The sequence below is a fragment of the Vanessa tameamea genome, chromosome 4 (genome assembly GCF_037043105.1).
Source record: "Vanessa tameamea isolate UH-Manoa-2023 chromosome 4, ilVanTame1 primary haplotype, whole genome shotgun sequence".
NCBI classification, from domain to species: domain Eukaryota; kingdom Metazoa; phylum Arthropoda; class Insecta; order Lepidoptera; family Nymphalidae; genus Vanessa; species Vanessa tameamea.
The window spans coordinates 6,109,082-6,127,673 of NC_087312.1; the positions used below are offsets into that span (position 1 = coordinate 6,109,082).

At 30.9% G+C, this 18,592-nt stretch overlaps 1 protein-coding gene across 1 annotated transcript in view; it reads left to right on the plus strand.

Moving 5' to 3' along the window:
- The first annotated feature begins 290 nt into the window (after window positions 1-290).
- Window positions 291-18,592, plus strand: part of LOC113394498 (neuroligin-1-like) — a 58,920-nt gene continuing 40,618 nt past the window's right edge. The window contains exon 1 of the mRNA XM_026631829.2: window positions 291-756. The gene's annotated coding sequence lies outside the window, so the exon portion shown is untranslated. The remainder of the gene's footprint in view (window positions 757-18,592) is intronic.

An 18,592-nucleotide genomic window follows, 5' to 3' on the forward strand; every position in this document is an offset into this window, starting at 1 on the left:
AGGTAGTGTAATACATGTCGAGCTCTATCTTCTTAATATGCTTACGACAACATTTGCATTTGTTCAGTCCACTAGAAAACTAGAGGAACTGCGAAGGATTTCTTAAGCGAGTATGTCTTAAGTGTAAGCGTCGCGACGGATGCGTGTGTGGGCTAGTGCACCCCGACGGGCGCGCCGGTGGTTGGGGCGGGGTGTATCGATCTCCGTGGGGCGCTTGCGCCGCGGCTCGGGTGCGGGCGGCGTCGGTGGGCCTCGCGATTACACTCAGTATCACCCGCGCAGTCCGCAGCTGGCCGCCAGGCGAGCGACTGCCTCCGCGACGCTGTTCTAACCATCGCGCACACCGCAACGTTTGACATTTCAGACGCAGCGCGCGACAACATTACAACCTTAAACCGTCTCCTTTCAAGGAATTGCTTCAGGGCTGATACTTTTGGAACGGCTATACAAATTGTATTTTCAAAAAGAATTAAGTTGAATTTAGACTATATTGTGTTACAACTTTTAAAGTTTTCTTAAATTCAAAAATATTAGTAAAGTTACGAAAGACTTTTGGATGAACGATTATATTGTAAAATGTGAAGTGATGACTAAAATGTTAAAGTGTATAATTTTCATTTCGAGTGTTCGTGCTAGTGACTGAAAAAGACGTCTGAAGGCTCGCTTACGAGTTCACGGCTCGTTAATTCAGAGTGAATTCGAAAAAAGAGGTTTTCGCTTGCGCTCGCTCATCGGTGATAAAATTTATGACGAACGGTAAGAAGCGTATAGTGATAAGGGTCGGTTGCCTTATCTCGGGCGGCGAGGGCGGCGTATATCATCTAGTCGAACTAGACGATAATTACATACCATCTATATAAAAATATCGAGTGCTACTTATGATTTAGTAGGAACAGGCTTTTTCTTAACGTATTAGAAAAAGGAGGAAAAATATATGTAGTCACAATGTAATATATGTCTTTGCTTGACTAATTTTGATGACAGTGGCGAATTGCACGTAGCGATGTTGTTACATATAAGTATCATTATCTATTATATGTCATCATAGTTAATATAAATTGTTCAACTGTGAGCTCTTACTTTATTGATCGTTCATTGAGATTGATGTTTGATAGAGAAAGTAAAATAAACAATTTTAATTTTAATAATTTGCAAATAACGAAGATATACAAGAGAATCTTACCTACAGATAGAATTATCGACAGTGATCAAACTCATTTCAAGTTTTTAGTTTAATAACTAAATTTAAGATATCTAAAAATTATCACACATTTTAGATGTTCTTTAAAAATTTGTAATAAATGCAAAATATTATTTTAAATGTACCAATGATACATAGTTTGATATTGTTGTAGTAAGAATAAAAACTTTAATATGTTGCATATCGGATTGCTTATGTAACGATATAGTTGACCGATTTTGATGAATCCGCCAGCGCGTAGTGAAGAGTACAGGCTACTGAACATTTAAGAACTCTTATCGAATGTAGTTCAATATAAACTTACTGTTCATGTCATATATGGTTGCCGTATGTATTCCAACGATGCCTAGTTGATGGACAATTGCAAAATAATTCTATCGTTTCGCAATATAGAACCGATTTTGATGTAATACTAGTTATCAAAATATGCATATGTATTACATTATATGAAATTATTTACATATAACATAGTCGTTACATTTTGTAAAGATAAATATATAAACGGATAACTTATTTATAAACGAGTCATACAGTTTTGTACACTTGAACTTTTAATTACCCTCTGAAAATAATATTAAAAAACAATTTTCATGGTATGATAACGAAAGAAACTATTTTTAAAGAGTTTTAAATATTTCGAGGTATTATTTACGAGGTATGTCTTTCTATCAGCCCGTCTTGGTAGGTTGTACAGTGTAGGCACACCCATAAGTTATTCTACCACCAAAGAAATATTTTGTATCGGTTAGTTCAGTTTGAAGTGTACATAAGTCTTTTTAATTTTAGGTGTTTGATGACAATATTTTGACAGTTTTGGAAATGATGTATAATTATAACGATATATCTATGGGTCGCTTATCTCCTGAGATAATATTTATATCTGTCTATAGTCTGTCTGCGCACTATAAACAAAAAAATAAATCATCGTAGAGGCACTTCATATGATTAACTTTATAATTAACTTTATAATTTTTCACGGTTAATATTTGTTTTACATATACGTATCTAAGTGTAAGTAATAAGCACATACATATTTAATAATACCACGCTTCAGTCTCTTTGTAGAATTTCAGCTCCCGGGTTCAAATGTAATAAACCGTAATACAATTTGCTTTTCGCTCCAAGCTATTGGTAAAAAACCTTACACTCGTTTTCGGGGTGTAGTTTTAGATTGTGTGAAAATTTATTTCAGAGTCGTATGTCTTGTTGAAATATCTTACTTTGGTACCGGACATTCGGGCGAGAGTCCAAGAATTGAGGGATTACGCGCCTTCCTCTGACCTCTTTCTCGCTGTGAACTCTTACATTTTATGTTAAGTTTCTATTATTTCACACACCATGGCTTAGGTTAACATCACAAGAATTGAATTTTTAAATTTAAATAAATAAAACAAATAATCAGGTAGGTATACGAAATAGTTACAATTTGTTTTTATAACAGTACAAATTAAATTGAAATTGAATTTCAAAACGTTAATATGTCATTCTATCGTAATGTTATATTTCATTTAAGCTGGTTAGATATTATATAACTAAACTGAAGTTTGTACTCAGTCATTGAATGTTGGACTACAATGAGCCGTAGCTAATAAACTGTGATATGGTTCTTGAATAATTGTCAATATTAGCACCAAGTTAATTAAATAAAAACTAAAGTGAAACGTGCTTTTATGTGCAGACGAGAACCCACGCTTGTCCGTAATATAAATCTTCCTATAATGCGGTAAGTTCAATTTTGTGTGAAAATTAGGGGCATATTTTTTATATCTTTTTTGGGCGGGTCTCGATTCATATCACGTTGCTAAACTCACAAAGTAGAGAAAATTCACTGTTTTCTTTGGCATTTGTTGACCCAAATGCGGAAAGGGACGGTATCTCGTTTCAATATATCACACTATGTATCTGTAAGTATGATGTGACGTAGCGTGACTATAAAAATATAGAGTAAAAATAAAAAAGAGTTATCCATACTCTGTCCGTGAAATACTTTTAAAAGTTTCGTTTATTGGTATTCCATACCCTCATCCGCGTCTTATCACACATTGAATTATCTCTCGTGGGGTTTGGTCCTCTTATTTTATTCAGGTTGCAGCGCGAGATGTAGAAAGGCGTTATAAGAGTGAATGGGTTAAATAGACGAATGATATTTCACTTTAGTGTGAATGCCTCTTCATTTAATAAAAAAAAAGTTTAATACTTGTCTATGACAAATAAATTAAACGTTCGTTCATTTCACGAGATTTAATAAATATTGATCGAGTTGGGTTTTTTTAAATTCAACAAAAATGCAACTTTGATATCGTAGAATATAATATTTTCTGTATGTATATTATGAGTTGTATTTAAATATCGAGATATTTTTTGCGAAAGATTCAATGATTAATACCTTCGGAAATCAGTTATTCATGTAACGCACGCAATAAATGTAGTTACTTTGAGTTTAATGTATATTGGATGTGTATAATGTGAATAATTTTAGAGTGAGAAAAGTTTTGAGGGTATTCTTCTTCTATTCAGAAGGTATCTATTCAAGTCACGCACATTACCGCTGTTTATGCACATTCGCTTTGCTGTACGCAAATAATGTGGTAACTTTCTGAGATACGGCTCTGTATTTATACTAGTTCCTCGTCCCGCCTATGGGTAACATTCATACAAAGTTCGTTCATCCATTCCAAAAATCTTTTCTTAGCGGATATTTAAGTTTCAAAATAAACCTACGTTCCAAATAGGTTCAAGATTCACTAGTTGTGGGTGGGTGGCGATAGACAGAAGATTTTATAAGAGTATGCTCATTAAAATAATACGTATTTCTATCACTTATTCTGCTTTATAATATTTGTAAACTGTGGTTTGTTGATTAATACCTATTTGAGGAAACTTCACCAAGTATATAGCCTTTCTGGAGGACTTCCTTGTGTCAAGAAGAACATTATTTATTATAATGATAGTATCGGAATACTTTGCATATTATAAGCAGTAGTAGTAAGCTTGTTATATAATTATAATTTAATTACAAAATCTAAAAGGAACAGCCTTTTGCAGATAACTTTAGGAGCTTATATCACTCTAATTCAGTGTAAACCGTAGCCGGTAGATACGCACGTGACAAATTTTCATCAGACACATGCAGGTTTCCTCACGATGTGACAGGCCTATTTATATTTTGCTATGTTTGAGAAAAATATTTCAAAATATCTTTTTGAAACAACATCCCATCCATTTCGGTACAAATGCTATTTTTCATAGCGAGCAATTCGGTTTTACAAGAGGTCGCTCGACAATTGATGCGGTAATAGCACTTCTTAAACATATTTACGATGCCTGGGAAAAATCACTGAATGCTATTTGCTTATTCTGCGATTTGGTTGCGTTGAACACGAAATACTTTTATTTAAAATATTAAGCTCTTTAAGGTAAAGCAATTCGTCTCATTGCTTAGTATTTAAGTCAAAGAGCTCAAACTAATTTTCATTAATGGAATAAAAACTTCTGAATCTGTGGTGTTTCACAAGCATTAATTTTGGATCTATTACTATTTCTAGTATACAAAATGCCTTTCCATATTAAACTTATTTATGACATTCCATTGTTTGATTGAAGAAAAATAATTAATAATAACAATAGAAATAGAAACAATATTCAAAAGAAATCAATTTGTGTAGTTTGTAACGCTAGAAAGAAAAATTATAACTTTTTTATAGTTTTGCTGCCTAGCTGTTATGATATTGATGTAAAAGGTGCTACAGTGTTTCTAACTCTTTTTTGGATCCGAAACCTGAGTGGAATCCTCATTTATCGTCCCTTACTCCCACTCGTTCAGCGACACAGCTCTAGCAACATACATGGTTGGAATAGATATTCGACTAACTAATATTGATACAGCCCGACTATTATATTTTGGTTATTTTTCACTGTATTATATCTTTTGACATATTAATTCAGGATAAGGATAAAGATATTAAAAAGAAACATTAACAGATAAAGTATATTTCTCAATAATATTATATAGATGATAAAAAAGCATGGAGCTAGGCAGGATCAGTTTAATTATATTCGATTGACTTAACTTTGTATTCAAAATTTTGGAAAAGAATAACTACTGAGTTTCGTGTCGGTTCTTCTGAGTACAATCTACGTTCCGAACCAGTCCTAGCTTTATATTTAATAGCATCCAGTAAAATGACTGATGATTCAATAGAGCTTTTAAATCTTACTTGAAAAAAGTATATTTTGTTGTTTTCCTTTACGCCGAGCATGAGATGAATTATAAACACGAATTAAGCATTGTGTGGAACTTGCCTGGGTGTAAAACCAATTATCGGTTAAGATTAGAGTGTCCTAACCACTGGCCCACCTCTGTCTTCTATAATCTAAAAACAGGATTGCATTTTATCAATTTGTTTGGTACCATTGATAAAATGAATCATACATCATAACGAAGGGTTACTCGTTGTTTCTTAAAAAAATGAAAAATTTTTACTTCAAAAAAGCTATTGGTAAATATTATCATTATTAATTAAATTTTCATCTTTATATAAATTACCGGTTTTATTTAATTTTCACGTAAAAACTATAATTAGATAAACAATTAACTTAATAATATACGATAAAAGTTGGGTTACAACATAAAAAAAAGAAAAAATTAAACTAAAATATTCAGCACATTTGCAAAGTAAAATATTTTCGAATTTCATTTTCGTCAAATGATCTTTTAGAAATCGATATGTTAGTCGAATAATATAATCGTTCTTTTTGGCAGTATGATCATTTGTCTTAAGGATTTTTGTCAGATATTACGTATCAGGCTTTATTTGTACTTTAGATAAAAAGAACAGATAGAAGAAAAGAGTAAGAACATAAGTTTATTTAACATTTCGTATCATCAGTTTAAATTCCATCTTAAATTTGCATAACTAAGGAAATGATGATAAAATGTTTCGAGTAATGAATTAGAATGACTTGTTTAAATGTACTATATGCGGGGTTTTTGGTCCTTACTAATTTTATGTCAGTTTCAAACGAGCTCAGTTTCGTTAAAGGGGCGGGCTGTAATTGCCTTAAATAATGTGGATATAACCTACTTATTCATTGTCTTAAATAACTTGCATAAAACTACACAAAGCTTTTGTTTTGATGATTAATTTCTAAATTATGGAGGTATGTTATATGTTCCATTCGATTTATTTAACCTGGGTGGGTGTAGTAAGCTGTACCTTGACTATCTGTATGATTTTCGGTAACCAACACCAACATCGCTAATAATGGTAGGCTTGCTACCTACCCAAAGCAATCATTGGTGTCAGTAAATAAATAATAACACACTGTTAATGTCCCACTTCTGGGCAAATGCTTCACCACGCGGCTCTAATGTGGGTTAATGAATACATTTGTCAGATTTTCATCCATCACGTGCAGATTTTTCTCAATATTTTCCTTCACTGACAAGATGATTTATAAATATAAATTATACACATTAATTCAACGGTGCTTGCTTGGAATTGAACTCAGAATTATCCGTTAAAAATTCGTGTCTTGTAACCACTGGGCCATAATACCGACTCGGTTTGGTGTCAGTCTTGCTGTAAAAGTTTGTCAACTTTAATTCATACGGTTTATACACCTCAGATAAATAGTATTAAGGCAATCGTAGATGATCAATATCGATCATTTCAAAAACCCATTTTTGAAGCACTCTCAACATCGATTAGTTACATAATTTGTTAAATTTAGTACAGTCAATCTAAGGCTCAAAAAGCCTGTTACTTTGTGGACAGTTTAAACCAGTTTGCAACAGGTAAGCCAGTGTAGGCGCATGAATTATGGACGACAAGCTACGCCACTAATTGATTCTTGAACTTTGCCTTCCCCTTTATTTAACTCTCTCTTTGTTGAAAATGCATCAAGTAAACGACCAAGTACTCGATTAGTGGATTTGAGTCGGAAAAATCATTAGCAACGAACGGTAACTTTATTTCAATACGATTGAAAGATCAATAACCTTTGTTACTTTAAAATAGGAAGTCAGATAGGAGCATGGGCCATCTGATGGTAAGTGAACAACACGATCGATAGAATTTAGCACTGTATGAAATATGAACCATACCTTTTACCAATAAAGTACCAACCATGGGAACGAATACGTTATCCCTTTTACTTATATTTATGTCACTCACTTATCCTTTGAACCCGAACACTACAAAGTACTGCTTTTTGACGGTAGCACTCATTAGTGAGTGCGTACATATCCAGTTCAGTATACTGTAAGTAATATACATACATTCTTAAAACATAAATATTACATATTATTTAATGAACTTGACAATATAAAATCAATCATAGAAAAGTTAATTTATGTTAAAATAAAAACTGTTCCTTAATGTGGCTAAGTTACATTTAATGCAGGCACGTTTATAAGTGTTATCGAGCGTAACAATATTGTTGTTCTGTTTAGCGCTATTAGCCTTCTAAAGTTAATTAATTATTTCAGAAAAGTAAGTAATTGGTATATTAATTCATAAGCGTGCACTTTTATTTTCATTACGTTAGAGCAGTATATCTAAAAATAAGTACTAAATTTGGAAATCGGATTCATGTAATAACGAACATTATTTAAGTTATTATTGTTATTCTCCCTGTTTCCAGCATTAATGTGATAATTAAATTCATTAACTCAATTAGAATGAATTCGAACATTACATTTTACTCAGGTTAAATAAAATGAACATTCCAAGAGTTTATGCAATAGCATCGTTATGATTTATTTAATTTTAATGAAGTTAGAATAAAATGTGTTGTTATAAAAAGTAATAAAGAAGGAGTAACAAATCTAAATGCCCCACTGGTGGTTAAAGGCTCTCCCTGTCCTCTGAGGAGGGCGATACGGTTTAGTAGAATACATATGACATATGTATTCTACTAAATATCATTCAAAACATATACGATATTACGACGTTTTTGCTTAAACGTAAATTAAGCACACGAAAATTCCATGGCGCTTGCCCAGATTTGAACATTGCAAAGTTTTAAACCCGAGTAAGCTTAAGATTCACGCGTTGACTGCCACTTAGTCTAGGCTCCGACCTGTTGTTACATTATTTAATGTATATTATGTTATTTCTTAAAAGCAATATTCTGTCAAAATATTAACCGAATGCGTCTATGTATAGTTTGTGGATTTCACATAACTAAACCGTTTAACTTTATTTTGTATTGATCAATTGAATTCTCTCTCTAGGAAATATTAATAAAGACTTATTAAAATCCTCTCTCAATAAAAATAGAACCTTCTTTAATTGCTTAATCCCAGCTCAATATCATTATTGAGTCAGAACTCTATTATTGAGGAAATCGGGATATCTTGTTAAAAACATGGCTTCCCTTTTTTATTTATTTTATTTTTAAAAAAATGTCTTAATTAAACATTATAAAAAACAAATCAATCTATACATTTTATATCTTAATGATAATTATAACCAACTTATCTTTTTATAAAATATATTTTGCTACTGCTCTATAATCCACAGTGTACAGTAAAACCATTTATTGTTTTTCTGGCACTGCTAGACATGTTTTTCTAAACGTACTTTCTTTTTTTTAAATAAATAAATATACATGGATTCCAACGATTGAACTCTTATGCTTGTTACTTATATGTGTATAATAAAATTTATTGTATTTTTATTAGTTTTACAAATACTTGGCATTTTGACGTGAATATATTGAGTTTCTTTTTTTTTATTGCCTTAGTAATATAGTGATACACTAACGGCAATCAAACTTGAAATTATGAAAACATTTAAAAAATCTCCGACTGAAACCGATAAAATGGTAATTTGTGGAATACAGAATGGAAAGGACGGAGTTACATTTATACTATTGCCTCGATGTTGATCAAACCCTTTTTTTTCTATAGCTTTATTCGAATACTTATCTATTTCTATTGTATTAGAAAATAATAAAAAATATATTGTTCGAAACATTAGTGAAAAAATGTTACAAAAACGTATTTAAAATTAACTCAGAGAAATATGAATATAGTTCTGAATTTTTATAAACATAGACGTATAATTAAAATACATAACTTTTACCGTGGCACAAATATGTATCTGGTACATAAATACTCCTCTAGTTTCAGAGGCTTGATTACGGAGTTATTTGTGTGGTATTTTTCAACAGGATAAGAGTCTTTGTGGTAGAGCAGCAGAAAATAAACAACAGATAGTTTTGTATACATGGAGACAACAAAGCGGGCTCATATATCTGAGAAGTTACACTTCGTTGTCGCTTTATTTGAAATACATTATATACTGTAATTAAAGACCTCGATAAGGGTTCACTAGTATGGCTTTAGTTTCAAGTTCTTCGTTTAAGGTTACTTGATTAGTTGTATAATTACAGATTAGACAACTAATTCTTACCCTAAACATTACTATTTTGCTGTTAGTCAAATGAAGGAATTATAGATTGTTTTTATAACCACTGCCAAGTGGATAAAACATATTTTCTTAATCAAAGATTACAGGTTCAAATTCGGCAAATTACCACTCAGAAAACCTGCCAATGTCGAATGATATTCTATCAGACGTGTATCAGTACCACGAATCAACTTCTTAAGAGATGAAGCCTTTATCAAGCCGTGGTATATTTACTAGTTGAAACTAAAACTATTTCTATACTATAATAACTTAGATTAAATAATACATTCTGATATTACTTCGCCTGCCACAAAATAGTTGACAGTTTAAGCAATATCGCGACTGTGAACTTGTTGTGTTGTAAAGTTAGCTCGTTACAGGACTTACAAATTTAGAATATTTAGACGGTTCGTAGCTGAAATAGTAACATAGGAATGCTTAACGATATTCAATACAAAATAGTTTGGTTTGTTTTGTTTTAAGGAATTGGCGTAACACTTATATTTTTATTGACTTAAAATATTTACACCATTTATTTTACACAGAGTACTGTGTAATAGTTTGTGAATTGTTAATGCATTTTTTCAAATTTCAATTATATATAGCTTCGTATGTATAGTATATTTTATGATTTACAGTTAATCATGTCAATGTAGTCGGAGGGAACGTTGCCGGTCCGGACGCTTTCGTGGTAAACGCTGGCAAAACTATTACGAATACACCAAAACTTTGTCTTGGGGATTGCTGCACCTGAAAAAGTTTTCTCAAAGTCTGCAATAGCACTTATCTATATTTAATATACATTAAATATCACCTTCTATATTTAGAAATTAACATAAACTTTAACTTGATAATGATATTGAAATGAGTGTAACGTTAACCCATTTTTATTTGTTGAAAAAGGACCTTTCGGGTTTCCTCCATATGATGTGGGGCTCACCGGCGTTGATGGCGTTGGAATAACCATTAAAAAACCTGCGGTACCTACTCGCTTGTGCATAGGTGTTTGCCAGGTCTAACTGTGTGTGGTTTAATTTTCAATAATCTCTATATAACATTAGTTTTATGACATTTGTAGGTGGACTAGCAAATTGGCCACCTAAGTGGTCACCATCGCGCTGTGAGAAATTTTACCATTCCTTACATCGCCAATGTGCCACCAATCTTGGAAACTAAGATGTTATGTCTCCTGTGACTGTAGTTATACTGGCTCACACACCCTTCAAACCGGAACACTACAGTACTGAGAACTGCTATTTGTTGGACAACGGCAGATGTGCTTGCACAAAGCCCTACCATCAAGGAAAATTAGATACGATAGGTGAAGCTGTGTAGCAGGTCATACCGTGAGACATCGCTAGATTATAAAATGTAAAGCAGTCGGTTTGTCATCGCTAGCAGAGTTTGTGGATATTTAATGAATTGACCGCCTGCGGCTTAGTAAAATCTCATAAATCTCTGGCTTCATTACGACGCGATTTTGTTACGAAACATAACGAATACTTTTGTACAAGTTGCATAATGAAAATATAATATGCTTAAGGCTTGTAATTTCGGTTGTTTGTGATTAAATAAACCAAATTTGAATTTATTTTTTCTCGTTAATATTTCTATTTCGTTATGACTTCAATTTGTTATTTCGTTGAAAAAATTGGCTTAAATTATATTGTGTATTCATCTTTAAATTGCTTTATTTGATGTACACGGCTAGCTAATATTCGAAATGTGTCGTATTATCTGTTATTTATTTGAAATATCTACGTTAATATTTAAGAAACTTTCACGCAAATATCAACAATTATACTAAATTTAAACTAAAAAAAAAACTGAATTAGATAAAATCAAAACGCTGCTCAACACTATAACATGTTCAAGCACGAATATTAAATTGTATATCCAATAGAAATATCATTATAAGGTCACATAAAATGATTACAGAGATAAACAGCGGTAATGAAGTTATTAGAAATTAACGACTTATCAACAACAGTACAACCGCGCTCTAGGTTAATCAATCTGTGTAGTCGTTTACATGACATATGTGCTAGCTAGTTACTTATGTATGGCTTTCGGACATTTCCATTACGATGAAAATAAAGTGTATAACGTCACCATAAAATTACATATTATTATTACGTACTTATACAAACGTATTTAGAATAAATATTGAAGTTTTTAAATATATATTTTTTTATTTATAAATGATATTAATATAACGATTAAATATAGCAGAGTCATTCTATAAGAACACGATACTTTTCGCGGATTACGATCGTAAAATATCAGAGAGTAATATGCGACAATGACTGTAATCAATATAATATTTGAAGGATACACTGAATGTCACTACGAGTGGGTTTTTTTTTTAAATTTATTTAAAATATGTAGGCAGACTGGCAAATGGTAACTCATCTGATGGTAAGTTGTCACCACCGCCCGTAGAAATGGGCAATGTAAGGAACACTAATCATGCGCTTGTTAGATTTTTTTTATAGAGACTTACACATTTTGTTAGGGTATTTTAAAAATAATATATATTTATTTATTATATATCATCTAATTATTTAATAATTTCTTACTTAATTTGTCGCGCTCACATCTCTAATTCCCCATCAATAGCGTTCTATAAAAAATGGAAGACATAAATTATTTATTTTAAATTCCTGCAATGACCAATGTTACTAACGACAAAAAATTAAATTAAACCTTATTCATAACTTTTTTAGAACCCATTCTATTACAAAATTTCCATGACAAGATTTAAAAGAATAATTAAACTTAAAATATAAATTTTATTTATTTACTCGAATCTAAACGCTCCTTTTACAGAATATTTTAATATGAAAATTCATGCGTAGATGTAACAAATGAAAGTATTAAGTCAATCCTTTTAAAACAATTGAATGTTAAATAAATCAGGTATAAATAAATAATACTGTGCATTTATAATTACTTTTTGTTTTGTTAAAAAAATCGAAGACCTTTGTTAACGTTGCTTTCGCCTGCAGGTTCTATCTTTTCAAGCAATCCTTTTGTTGTTCTGTTACTGATAAGAGTTTTAGAAAATGTTCATGCTGCAATGAAAATCATTGCAAATAATACCTAGTTGATACTTTATAGTTTTAAATTTATATTCGCCACGAGCATTTATATTCCTTTGTCTTGTAATGTGTATCTATATTTTATAGCGTGGTTAAAATTACTTATATAAAAGTATCAAGTAATTTTATTACAGTAATAAAGTTTAAGTAAATGTCATACAGACCTTCATAAACTTTTATATTACGAGCTGTGTCGTTATAACCAATAAGAGATATTGACATTATTTCAATGACAATAATAGATACCTAGTGGGTTGCCCGCGAAACTTCGCGTTAATTCAAAAGATTTGTTAGGAATTTCAAAACCTTAATTATGGCATGGTTTTATTTTGATTTAATTTCATTGTAAACTGCAAGTCACTCATCCACATTTGGCGCCAAATGATGATACTTTATTTCTATGAATTTTTTAATGACAAATAGTATACATTAGTTAAGTTAAACAAACTCCAATGAGTTTGTCGATAACAATTTACTTTAAATTTGTTTATTTTCTTTTATTTATTTTTTTACACAGCCGTATCACCGCTCTCCAACTGGCCAGTAACATTTTTCCGCTCTCTAAGATTAATTATTTTTTAAATTGTAAAAATTTAGCAAATCGCAATCAAGAGTACTCTTTATTTTTCTGCACATCTACGACTGGAGCTCCTCGAAATGAGACCATAACCGATTTTATATGTGCATCTATCGTCCCATAATCACTTGGACAAAATCGGTTTACGCTATTAATATATAAGATATAAATATATAAGATATAGTACGGCTACGTATTAATAAATTCCACATATCACATAGGATTCAAAAATTATAATTATAATTGCATTCCACATGTTTTAAAATAAATAATCATAACTATATGGATAATTTAATTTTAGTGGTTTCGTTTGATGATATATTTAAATTAAATAAAGTTTTTAAATTAAATAAAATATTTAGGTCAATAGTTTCCATTCATCAATGTTTTAGTACAATTAAATCATACATATTCTGTATGTAGTCTTGAAATGGTTTACAATTTAGAGGTATTAGTTATCAAACAGTCAGTTACGGAAGTGGATCTACATGAAAGGAAGGATGCTTCGACGTACGACTACATGTTTCTAGTAGCAAGCTCAAACAGTCTCATTGTGGAAAGTTCTGTGACCGACCGACCGAAATCGAAGGCATGGCTTTTAATCGAGCATTGGAGAATGGTCGCATTCGACTCACTTTTGTTCACAGAAAACAATAGCTTTAGGATTTTCGACTTTAGAATAATCACGAGCGAGGATTGTTAAGAAAGTAATAAACTTACTGTTGAACCTCGTTAATAATGAATCATCTCATTTGTAATGCATATATTTTAATCAAAATTACTTTTAAATATATATTTTTTTTATTTCAAAGAGAATATTATATCTGATTTGGAATCGCTATTTTTATCTCTTTTTTAAATATGTTTATACTTTGAGGGTTACCTGTTTAAACTTTTAGGAAACAATCATGGGATAAAATACAGTTGGACTAAAGGACATTTGTTTCTTAATCCACTAAACGTCACTGACTCGTATCATGTCAATATATAAACTATAAACTTATTTACCATTAAAAAAAAATACCTATCAAAATATGATTGTCTTCTATTGTGCGAGTGAATCGAGTCATCGAGATGAAAGAATAATGTAATCGAATTAACATTTATACATAAATATATGTATTTAAACAGAAAAGTAAATTTCTTCATCCCTAAACATATTAAATCGTTATGTAGTACGCGAGTTTTATCATGCACTCGATTGCGTACGTGAGTACTAAGCCGTGTCGTGTAATTTATTCCAATGTCGTTTTTATTAAAAAATACCTATTTTACTTTCAATTAAAATCTGTTCTATAAATAAAATGATTCTTATCTAAAATCAACACGCATAATAATTAACGATATTTTTTATTTTATAAATAATAGTTTATTATAATTTAACACGATATTTTCAACGTACGATAAAACATAATACGTTCCTTACTGAGCACGATCGATGTCTCATTCCGGCGGAATATTCAGATTTATACTGATAAGGCATTTGCTTAACGAGCGAACCGATTATCGTAACAGATAGCATAGTATTGAGAAAGGGTAACGGCTTACAAAGGAGGAAATGCGGGGCGCTTTGTTTGAATGTTACTTATATTCGGGTTGTTTGCACCAACTACTGTTTAAAATACAGACTGATATCTGAAATTCAGATTTTACCAAAGTAAATAAATGAGAACCTCTAGATACGTTTCACGTAGAATAAGTAACAGCTGCCACATTCATTACTTATTTAAATTGCTGCGCTAGTTTACGAAATTGTTAATTCTTAGTGTTCAGACTCAAAAATGTTTTGTGCGAGACTGGTCTATACTTCTGGCGACCTAAGAACTGCGTTAAATAGCTCAAAGCCTGGGTTTCGCTATTCAAAGAGGCAACAACGCGAGCGTCTTAGGTACAATGGCACAGAAAAGACACTTTTTAGAACGGTGTTTAATTTTTATAATATATATACAATACCGTCCGTAATTTTGAGTATGAATAATTTAAATATGTTGTATAATTTTATTCATTTTTATTATGTATTGAATATTTAAATAAAAATATAACAGCGCACGTAATATTTCGCTACGGGGATGTACCATTTTGTTTTAATGAAAATTCAAATCATTCTTATATCATAAGTTGACAAGCATTTTATGAATTAATTAATTTACATGACTAATGTGACGTGTGTTATGGCTAATTCTATGCAACATTATAAAATATATAATGTCTTAAATATATCATATTCTTAACACGTTTTGTTAATAAAATGTTTATCGTATGTAAGAAGAATATTTGTTTCGGACAGTTCGACGATTATATTTACGACTTTTTATCAAGTCATTTCAGCATAATGGTATAAAACATCGTTTTAATACAAAAGCAATGCGCCACCAAGTATAAACTAATTGTTAATTATTTTTGTCTCAGCTTTAAATGATCATAATGCGTTAGCCTGAGAGAAAAGGCAAGTAACATATCGCTTAACGAATTGTAGATAACACTAAATTAAATGTCACGTGATAGACGATTGAGGATGGAATTACGATAGAAATCGCTTTGACTTGAATCGAACGTCGTAGGCCAATGTACAAGGTTTATTTTTATATAGTTTCTTTTATATATGTACTTCATAAATAATAGTTAATAAATTATATATATATATGTAAATAATACGAATTATGTTCAGTTATTTAATATAGTTATGTTTGTCAAGTTGCTAGGTAGAAATATTATCCCGCCTGAGAGCTTTTAAAGCGTGGGCGTAACACAATAATGTTTTAAGAAAATAATGGTGAAATATCTCTTCTCAACAGTTCTAAAGATTAGATCGCGTCATGATAATATCTCTACCTCCTTAGGAGTACAAGGCATGTCGCTGGTAAATATAGATATGAAAGACTTTGGTTAATTTTTATAGCAGCATAACACCTATCTAGAGGGTTAATTTGGCAATGTGTTAGAGTAATTAATAAATAAATAAATATTGGACAACATCACATACATTGCTCTGATCCCAATATAAGTAGCTAAAGCACTTGTGTTATGGAAAATCAGAAATAATGACGGTTCCACAAACACCCAGACCCAAGACAACATAGAAAACTAATGAACTTTTTCTACATCGACTCGGCCGGGAATCGAACCCGGGACCTCGGAGTGGCGTACCCATGAAAACCGGTGTACACACTACTCGGCCACGGAGGTCGTCAATATCGAATAGAAGAAACCGATTAATACCACTTGGTGGTAGGGTTCTGGGAAAACCCGTTTGGGGATTTGCGATTTAAGAAGTGATTAATATTTCTTACAGCACTAATATTTATGCACTTACCTGATGGTAGAGCGGACGGGCAAATGTTTAAACGGGTAAATGGTAATCACCACCCATATAAATAAAAAACTGAACTAATTATTTGAACTATGAAAAAAATCAAACTAACTATTATGACTTAAAAAATATACTAATGATGAATTTGTGTATTTTTAGTACACTAAAGTATGCGGTTAAAGACTAGTAATTAAATTATATTATATCTTAAAGAGAGAAAAAAGACATATTTATTTATTACGTCACAAGTATAAAAACATTTTGTTATATGAAATGTTTTGCGTTACGTGAAAAAGTTTAAGTAAATACTGATAAATGTTGATAGATTAGTTAGCATTCGTTATTATAATATCGAAGAAAATGTTTTATAAAACTCCGGTAAAAATACATTTATAAAAAAAATGGAAATATTAAACATTCATAATATAATTATTATATATTTTTCTTCTTTAGTATTGTTTATTTTACTAGCACAAGAATAAGATAATTGTTACTAAAAAAAAGGACATACAGTCTGAAATAAATGATTTATTGTTTTTATTATTATAAACTGTTTCCGCCTGACTTATCTTATTTATTAAATGTTGGACAAGTTTCGGGATGACTACGGTGTCCATAATATTCAGGAAGCCAACGCTTCGAAACGATTTCGATATCGTATCTATGTATGAATAGCAATACGAGATAACGTGGAAATATATATAAAAGTATTATTTGTACAAGTCTCGTAGACCAAGCCTCTTATTTAGATGTATAACATTGGAATTTAGATTCTGCGGAAAAAAATTACAAACTATTACCGACCAGTGTTCTTTTATTGTTTTTAAGTGTTTAATTTATTAATCACTACATATTCTGAAAAATAAATTCTTCCGTCGCGACTTCTTGTATGAACGAGATAAAAAAACTAACGTACGGATTTTCCTACTGTTTTTAACAATGGATCAAGCGATTCATGAGGAGGATTTAGACCCTAATTTCAGCATAAATTTAGTTCATAATCTTCAACAATTTTTGAAATAAATTTCAAACTTATTAAATTATAAAAAGCTTGCGGAATGTTATTACACTATTGAAAATCTTTGCCAGAGCATTGACTTTACAAAGTCAGAAACTTTGTGTAAGTAGTATGTGTTTTAAATTCAGAATTATTTTATGCACATTGAGGTCGAGACGACGTTAGAAGATGAAATTGAAAATACTAGCAATATTCAAATTAAGTTTTTACAATGTAAGGCTTTCCTAACATTTCAAAGATATTTTTATATTAAACATAATTCATTTCAGTTTTCGTCCAGAGAATTTCATAAGAAAAATATGTTTTTAAGGGATAAGTATGTATATTATACTTGATATATATTGACACTTTTTATATGCGTTAAAATTAAGTATTTTAAGATTTAATTAATGTATATTATAGGAACAAAATTTACCTAATTTAAGACAAGTTATTACTCAAAAGTAGTTTAAAAAGGTCAAAAGTATTATTTGCCAGGATAAGATCTGACTGTGACGATCACAATGATTGATCAGAATTATAAAATAAATACTACGAGTATAATACATATAATATTTACCATCACTTTTCTACCCTTCTCGTTATTTCCGTCTCAACCCAATATTGTTCGAAGTCCTCGTGCGTTAATCCGAACACACTTGTCCTCTTTTTCACAATGAAACGGGTATTACAAAAGATTCTATTCGCCGATTAAAATTACTATTTGTCGAAATTAAATTAGCCAATATCGGCTTCTTGTGGCTATGACACAGTTGTAACAATTTTTTTTTTAATACAATATATTTTCTTAACGAAATGTATTATATAAATAAAATGCTAAGAAACAAAGTATGTAAATAATATTTATTTTGTTTTCCTCATTTCGCAGATAACGAATAATTCTTGCGTGCAATGATCTTTGAAAAAGGCCCTCTAAGGAAAGTACAAAAAATCCTTCATTACCAAGACAAATGGTACAAAGTTATTTA